Below are 7923 nucleotides of genomic sequence, written 5' to 3'. Positions count from 1 at the left end.
CTGTGTTATTCTGTATTGCTTCTTACCCAGGGCAGTGGGTGAGATGCATGGATGACCCATCACCCAGGAGGAGCCAAGATATGAGGGAGGAATGGAGGGGTGGTGAATGGGAGTGGAGTGGGTGGGGGTGGAATTATGCCTTTTGACTTTGGCTACCTCCCTTATGAGGGGAAAAAGCCCTTGGTATATGCATGTATGGGAGGGAATAGAAGTAAGGGTAGTTAATGGTGGGATGAAATAAAGAAGGTAGTAGAAGAAAAAAAGCAAACATTCATGGACTGGTGGTAAAGTAGGATGAGAGAGAAATATGAGAAATATAAAGAAAAGGTAAAGGAGGCAAAAAGGAGAGCAGATGTAAAATGGGGAGGAGTATGACAAAGAATCTGGAAGGTAATAAAAAGATAAAAGATGTTTTGGAAGGAAATCAAGAGAGGAAGGGGAGGTGAGTCAAGTAGAGAAGAAAATGTAAAAGATGCAGATGGACAGGTCTTAATGGAAGAGAGGGCAGTAAGGGGAATATGAGCATAGTATTTTAGAGAACTGTTGAATGTGGAGGAGGATAGGGAGGGATTGGTGGTAGCAGTGGGAGGCGGTAAGAAAATAATGGTGATGGAAGAGGAAAATAGAGAAATAAGAAAATATGAGGTGTGAGTAGCTTTGTAAATGGTGAAAACAGGTAAGGCTCATGGATTAGATGGGTGCAATGTGGAGTGTCTGAAGGGAGGTACAGTAACAGTGGACTGACTAGTGAGGATGTTTAATGTGTGTCTAAGGGAGGGTAGAGTCTCAAAGGACTGTATATTTCTGTTTTACAAGGGAAAAGGGGACAGATGTGAGTGTAGTAGTTTCAGAGGGATCAGAATGTTGAGTGTAGTTGGGAAGGCTTATGTGAGGGTTTTGATGAGAAGATTAGGAGAGGAACAAAAGGAGTAATTGGTGAGGAACAGTGTGGGTTTAGGAAAGGTAGGGGCTCTGTGGATCAGATTTTCGTGGTAAGTGAAATATGTGAGAAAGCTTTGGGAAAAAGGAATGATTTTTTTTAGCCTTTATGGGTTTGGAAAAGTCTTATAACAGAGTAGACAGGAAGTAACTGTGGGAGGGATTGCAGATATATGGGAGTAGGGGAAAACTGTAAAGGGCAGTCAGGAGTTTTTACAAGAGAAGTGTGTGTAATAATGGGAAATGGAGAGAGTGAGTGGTTTGAGGTGAAGGTGGGACTGTGTCAGAGCCGTGTCATGTCACCATGGCTGTTTAATGTGTACTTGGATGGGTTGGTGCAGGAGGTAAAGGTATGGGTAATGGGCAAGGGACTGGCTGGAGATTGTTTAAGAAAATGAAGGAAAGTGCAAGGTGAGCCAGTTGTTGTTTACTGATGACACTGCACTTGTGGGAGGATCAGAGGAGAAATTAAGGGAGTTGGTGTTGGAGTTTGGTAAGGTATGTGATTGGAGAAAGTTGAAGGTAAATGTGGGTAAAAGCAAAGGTGATGAGATGTACAAGAGTAAAGGAGGGCAGTGAGTTGGGAGTAAGTCTGAAAGGAGAGAGGCTGGAGGAAGTAGATAGCTTTAAGTATTTGGGGTGGCATGTGGCAGGAAAGGGAAGAATGGAGATGGAGGTAAATTATAGATTGAGAAAAGCAAGTAAATGCCCACTGTATTTAAGAGAGGCAGAGAGGAAAAATTTAGATGTATTTGTGATGAAATGTCTAAGAAGTATAGTAGAAGTTACCAGGATGGATAAAGTGAGAAATGAGGAGAGCAGGAGTGAAAAAGGAGATGGCAGATAGTGCTGATGAAAGATTACTGGGATGGTTTAGACACATGGAAAGAATGAGTGAAGAAAGATTAGTAAAAGACGTGTGGAAGGCAGAGGTAGAGGGAGTGAACTTGAGGGAACGACCCAGGATGAGATGGATAGATGGGGTGAAGGGGGTGTTGAGCAAAAGGGGAATTTCTGTTGAGCAAGAAAGGGAGAAGGCAGTAGATACAGATGAGTGGGGAATGACTGTGTATAGTTGATAGTGTTATTCAAGGAAGGGAAGGATGGGCGGGTAGGGGATGGTTAAGTGTGAATGATATTTTGGTGCAGCTAGTTAGTGGGATGCAGGGATCACCCTTCATCCATGAGGAGCTGGGATTGGAGTTGTGAAAAGGGTGGTGGAGGGTAGTGAAATGGGTGGGAATAGGTATGTGCCTCTGATGTAGCTACCTCCCTTATAAAGGGGAAAAGCATCTTTTTCCACCTTCAATAGTGAATGCTGTAGTATGCAGACTGCTCAAACTGTGACTGGTGGAGAAAGACGTGTATCATTAGTGACATTCTCAGAAGTGGTAATAATCATATTTACATCTATTCTGCAAAAATTTGAAAGTAATAGAAATATGTTATGGAAAGAAATTAAGAGAGGAAGAGGTGAATCAAGTAGAGAAGAAAAGGTAAAAGGTGCAGATGGAGAGACGATAATGGAAGAGACAGCAGTAAGAGGAAGATGGGCAGAGTATTGTAGGGAGTTGCTAAATGTGAAGGAAGATAGGGAGGGAAAGGTAGTTGCAGTGGGAAGTGCTAAGAACATGATAGTGATGTGTGAAGAAAATGGAGGAGAAATAAGGAAAGATGAGATGAAAACAGTCATTAAAACTATGAGAGCGGGCAAGGCACTTGGGTTGGATGGGTGTTGTGGAGTGTCTAAAAAAAGGAGGTACAGTGATGGTGGACTGGTTGGTGAATTTCAGCAGGAACAGTTTGTTGAGTGTAGTTGGGAAGGCTTATGGGAGGGTTTTGATTAAGAAGGAGAGGAACAGAGGGAGTAATTAGTGAGGAACAGTGTGGGTTTAGGACAGGTAGGAGTTACATAGATCAGATTTTTGTGGTAAGGCAGATATGTGAGATAGCTTTAGGAAATGGTAAGGGTGTTTTTTGAGTCTTTATGGATTTGGAAAAGGCTTATGACACTGTATACAGGAAGGCACTGTGGGAGGTATTGCAGATATATGGGATAGGAGGAAAGCTGTTAAGAGCAATCAGGAGTTTTTATGAGAGTAGTAGAGCCTGTGTCAATTACAAATGGAAAGACTGAGTGGTCTGAAGTAAAGGTGGGACTTCACCAGGGATGTGTCATGTTGCTTTGGCTGTTCAATTTATACATGGATGGGGGAGGTGTATAAGAAGCATGTATAAATGCCTTGGTGGATTAAAAAATGTAATGAGAAAGACATTTGGGAATGAATAGTAAAATGAGATTGTATGAAGGAGTGATTATGCTGACAGCATTGTATAGGGCAGAAACACGGAACATAAGAGAGGGAAAGTTTAAATGTATTTGAGATGAAATGTGGTTACTAGGCTAGATAGCATGAGAAATAAGGAGGTGAGGAGGAGAACAAGGGTGAAAGGGGAGTTGGGAAATAGGGTTTGGACACATAGAAAAAAATGAGTGAAGAAAGAATAGTAAATGAAGTGTGGAAGACAGAGGTTGAAGTGAACATGAGGGGCCAACCGAGAATGAGACGGATGGGATAAAAGAGCCATTGGGAAGGAGGGGGGATGTCTGTTGAGGAAGGAAGGGAGAAGGCAGAAGATAGAGGTGAGTGGAGAATGGTTGTGTATGGATGATGCTGTGATGCATGGAGTGGGTGAGGAATGGGGAGCTGAGTATGTGTGAATGTTATTTTGACACAGGCCAAATGAATTTCTCCCTGTTTTCTCTTTTTCTACATGAGGGGATGGAAAGGGGTGTTGCCAATTAAATGTAACAGCCTTGCTGTGGATATGCTGTGTCTTGCTGCATTGCTTCTAACCCAGGGTAGTGGGTGAGATGCAGATATGATCCACCATCCAGGAGGAACCAAGAAAAGTAGAAGGGAGGGGTGGTGAATGCAAGTGGAGTATATGTGGATGAAATGGGTGGGAGTGGATTTATGCCTTTGACTTTTGCTATATCCCATGTAAGGGGGATAAAGCCCTTGGCATATATATATATGTATATATATATATATATATATATATATATATATATATATATATATATATATATATATATATATATATATATATACAGACGCTCCTCTACTTATGTTCATTCGTTTTACGTTTTTTCGATTTTACGTTTGAACTGACTGTAAAAAAAGAATTGTAAAAAAAAAAAAAATTTAGTGAATTTTTTAGTTTAGCGCGCTCTCCATAGTACGAGACGTTCAAACTATACTTACGCATGACGCTGCATCCATTGTTTACATGGCACAAACGACAGACTGAACGTGCCTTGCCTCCTCCTCCTCCACCTCCTCCTCCTCCTCCACCATCTCACTTTATGTTGCTTGAATTTAATTTATTTGAAATTAATGTTATTATTTTACAATGTTATGTTTATAATTAATGATTTAGGGGTGTTTTATAAGATACAGTAATAGAATTTATGGATGTATAGTACTGTATGAACAGTCATACATTACTGGAACGTACAGTAACAACTTACGTTCATTTCCATGATACGTTCAGCCGTTCGGAACGTAACTAAAACGTAAGTTGAGGAGCGTCTGTGTATATATATATATATATATATATATATATATATATATATATATATATATATATATATATATAATTGAAGTAGGTGTGGAAGAGGAACGGGGGTGTTTCAAGGAAGAAGTGACAAAGTGTGCAAAGGTTGCATGTGGAACAAGAAGGATGGAAGGGAGTAGAAAGAAGTGTAGTGAGTGGTGTAATGTGAAATGAAGGAGGTAGTAGAAGAGAAGTGAGCATTCAGGGACTGGCTGCAAAGTAGGATGAGAGAAAATATGAGAAATACAAAGAAAAAGAGAAGCAAAACTAAAGGTAAAGGAGGCAAAAAGGAAAGCAGATGTAAAGTGGGAAGGAGTATGACAGAAAATTTTGAAAGCAATAAAAATATGTTTTGGAAAGAAATCAAGATAGGAACAGGTGGTGAGTCAAGTAGAAAAGAAAATGTAAAAGGTGCAGATGGACAGATCTTAATGAAAGAGGAGGCAGTAAAGGGAAGATGGGCAGAGTATTTTAGAGAACTTCTGAATGTAGCGGATGATAGGGAGGGGTTGGTGAAAATGGTGGGAGGTGGTAAGAAAATGACAGTGATGGGAGAGGAAAATGGAGGAGAAATAAGGAAAGATGAGGTGCAAGTACCTCTGAAAATTATGAGAACTGGCAAGGCTCCTAGATTAGATGGGTGTCATGTGGAGTGTCTGAAGGGAGGTACAATATAGTGGACTGGCTGGTTAGGTTGTTTAATGTGTGTCTTAAAGGAGGATAGAGTCCCAGAGGACTGGAGGAGTGCCTGTATAGTTCCACTTAAAAGGGAATCAGTTTGTTGACTGTAGTGGGAAAGGCTTATGGGAGGGTTTTGACTGAGAGGATTAGGAGAGGAATAAAAGGAGTAATTGGTGAGGAATAGTGTGGGTTTAGGACAGGTGGGGGTTGCATGGATAAGATTTTTTTGGTAAGTGAAATATGTGAGAAATGGTAAGGATGTATTTTGAGTCTTTATGGATTTGGAAAAGACACAACCTAATGGGATTTCTCCCCATCTTCTTTTCTGCATGAAGGGACAGAGGGGGATTGCCGATTTAATGAAGTGGCCTTACTGTAGATATGCTGTATCTTGTGACACTGCTTCTGACTCAGGGCAGTGGGCGAGATGCAGAGATGACCTGTCATCCAGGAGGAGCCAAGATAAGAGGGAGGGAGGGGGGTGGATGGGAGTGGAGTATATGGGGATGAAATGGGTGGGAAGTGGATTTTATGCCTTTGTTTTTTTTGCTACCTCCCTTGTAAGGGGGAAAAAGCCTTTAGTATGTGTGTAGGTAAAAGGGTTATGACAAGGTAGACAGGAAGGCACTGTGAGAGGTATTGAAGATCTATGGGATTGGGGGAAAACAGAAGGATGGCAGTGAGTTGGAAGTCTAAAAGGAGGCTGGAGGAAGTAGATAGCTGAAGGTATTTGGGGTTGCATGTGGCAGGAAATGAAGGGATTGAAAAGTGTTATGATAAATAGGCAGCTGGGAATGGATGCAAAGAGGAGATTGTATGAAGGGGTGATTGTGCTGATGGCATTGTATGGGATAGATACTTGGAATTTAAAAAAGGTAGAGGAAAAGTATAAATGTGTTTGAGATGAAATGTCTGAGAAGTATGGTTGGGTTACAAGGTTGGATAGAGTAAGAAATGAGGTGAGGAGAAGAGTAGGAGTGGATAAGGAGATGGTAGATAGGGATGATGAAAGATTACTGGTATGGTTTGGAGACATGGAAAGAATGAATGAAGAAAGATTAGTAAAAGAGGTATAGAAGGCAGAGGTAGAGGGAGTGAACTTGAGGAGATGACCAAAGATGAGATGAATGGATGGGCTGAAGAGGGCATTGAACAAGAAGGGAATGTTTGTTGAACAAGGAAGGGAGAAGGCAGGAGATAGAGATGAGTGGAGAATAACTGTGTATAGATGATACTGTTATGCAAGGAAGGGAGGGATAGAGGGGTAGGGGGTGCTTATGTGTAAATTATATTTTGATGCAGCCTGAAGGGATTTCTCCCCATCTTCTCTTTTTCTGCATGAGGGGATGGAGAGTAGGGGTCACCAATTAAGTGAAGTGGTCTTGCTGTGGATGCACTGTGTCTTGCTGTATTGTGTTTGACCCAGGGCAGATGGTGGGATGCAGGGATGACCCGTCATTCATGAGGAGCTAAGATGGAAGTGGTGAAAAGGGTGTTGGAGTGTAGTGGAATGAGTGGGAATAGGTACGTGCCTTTGACTTAGTAACCTCCCTTATAAGGGGAAAAAGCTCTTGGTATATAAATAGATAGTTATTATTATAATTATTATTATTGCTATTGCTTGAATAAATTTGATGGAAGAATAGTTTTTCAAATAGTGAAGGGAAAGGGCAAGAGATAAATATTATTGGAGAGTGGTTGTGAATGGATGAGGAAATGATACAGCCTGAAGAGTTTCATTTTTGTCTGCTACATTATTTCTCAAGTAGATATGTGTGTGTTGGGGGGAGTCACCAAGTAATGAAGTGGTGGGGGATGAACCAGCTCTGGCTGTCATGACAGGCTGTAGAAGTGTTGTGTCTTGCTGCATTATCTCTGACCCAAGCATTGGTTGGGCAATGGAGATCATCCTTTATCCACAAGGAACTGAAATGGAAAGGACAGTAAATTGGTTATTGAATGAGTGTGGAAGGGATGAAGGGTGGGTATGTGTTTTTACTTGGTCATTCCTGGCCTTACGATATATGTTTGCATTATTATTTCATTTTGCAATAGTTTATCTTTAAAGGGTATTATGTAATTGGCCATATCATCCATATTGATGTTTGCCAACAGTTTGAATGATTATATATAAAGTAATTAGTATTACAATTTTTTAGATATATTCCATCATCATTTACCTCACCTCCACATTTCTCACTGTCTTTGTAACGCCATATTTCTCAGACATTTCATCTACAAGTATTAACTTTTCCTCTCTGCTTCTCAAATTTTCCAAATTTGCTATATACAACACCATAGGTATAATTACTTATTACAGTTGTATTCATCTCCAAATATTTATTCCTCATAACACTTTTCATTCCACCTAGTCACTTGTTTTTCTATTCATCTCCACATACATTCTCTCTCCATCTCCTCAAGCATTTCACCCTTCATACTCATATTTAACTTGCCAACCTGCCACCATCATCATACCTCTGCAATTTTCATAACTGTACTTTTTTTGGCCCACACTCACCTATGATTTTAATTTCTCGTATACCCTTTCAACTCAGTCACTAACTGATAAGTCTCTCCTGAGATTTAGCTATAAGTGTATTTTCAGTCATAAATAACAGCTTGTTTATTTCCTTTTTTCTTTCCCATACTCACCCACCAATTTCAAATCTCAGCATAGCA

This window comes from Oratosquilla oratoria, chromosome 21 (assembly GCF_046742065.1).
Source record: "Oratosquilla oratoria isolate Oo_2021 chromosome 21, ASM4674206v1, whole genome shotgun sequence".
Taxonomy (NCBI): Eukaryota; Metazoa; Arthropoda; class Malacostraca; order Stomatopoda; family Squillidae; genus Oratosquilla; species Oratosquilla oratoria.
This window is presented reverse-complemented; position numbering follows the sequence as displayed.